Source organism: Miscanthus floridulus, chromosome 4 (genome assembly GCF_019320115.1).
Source record: "Miscanthus floridulus cultivar M001 chromosome 4, ASM1932011v1, whole genome shotgun sequence".
NCBI classification, from domain to species: domain Eukaryota; kingdom Viridiplantae; phylum Streptophyta; class Magnoliopsida; order Poales; family Poaceae; genus Miscanthus; species Miscanthus floridulus.
Genome location: NC_089583.1, coordinates 99,223,315 through 99,224,404, shown reverse-complemented (window position 1 = coordinate 99,224,404; position 1,090 = coordinate 99,223,315).

Below are 1,090 nucleotides of genomic sequence, written 5' to 3'. Positions count from 1 at the left end.
GCCTACGTTCTCTTCCCTGATGCCACGGGTGACACTACGTCGTGGATGTGGGTCCACCGCGTCAGTGACTAGGACTAGGCGGGTCTGTACAGCTAGGGCTCTGTAGTGTTGGGTTTTATTTACCAGCAGCTTTGCGAGGCGTGTCGTCAGACTTCATCCTCAGCATCACTTGGTGGATGCGTGTATCTGCTCTAGTTGTGGATGTGGGCTCATCTACCAGTTGGCCGTCCTGAGGTTCTGGCTCATCGTGAGTGGTTCCCAGGTCAGCCTCCACGTTGGCAGCCAACGTGGGCGTACCTATGGGACCAGGTTAGGGTTATGCACGTGAGGTCACAACGGGCGTACATTGAGTTCACGAATGAGCTAGACACGCTCATAGCATCTAGTGTAAGTAAATTTTATTTCCCATGCTGATTTGAAATGGTTTAGTATAGCATCTAATATCTTGTTTGGACATATTGCAGGTGTCGTGGGAGCCGTACGATGGAGAGGAGGCACTTCTTTTTAGTTGAGCAACATGTGTGGGTGCGACGATGACTTCTATAGGATGAGGTGCCATCTAACCTGTTTCTATGCTGTCGAGTTCCACCTGCCAGATAGAGTTACATGTCAATTTGGAGTGAGACAGCTTTGGCCAATGGCTCCGTTCTATAGGATGGTCCATTTTTCATTAATACGGTGACATGTACATGGATTGAAGTACTGATGACATACGTGCACTTTTAATATGGTGACGTGCAGGTTGGATCGTCAGAAGAATAGAAAGATTTTTGATTGGGAGAAGCACCACCAGTACTACATTGAACAATGGGAGCTGTTGCACGACAACGTGGACGAGAACAATGAGCCGCACATAAACTGTGAGTATAGGCGCTACCAAGCTTGGTATCAACGTGCGACACGTTATAGGCTGAGGCTACAATAGACAGAAGATGACTACATCGACATCGAGTCCTCCGACGATGAAGACACGATGTACGACCAAACTACTCGTGTAGGAAGGCAGGAGGAGGCAGGACCAATCTTGGACAGAGTGGTAAGTTAATTGCCTTATTTTTTCTATGTTAAGTTACATACCAATACATTCTGC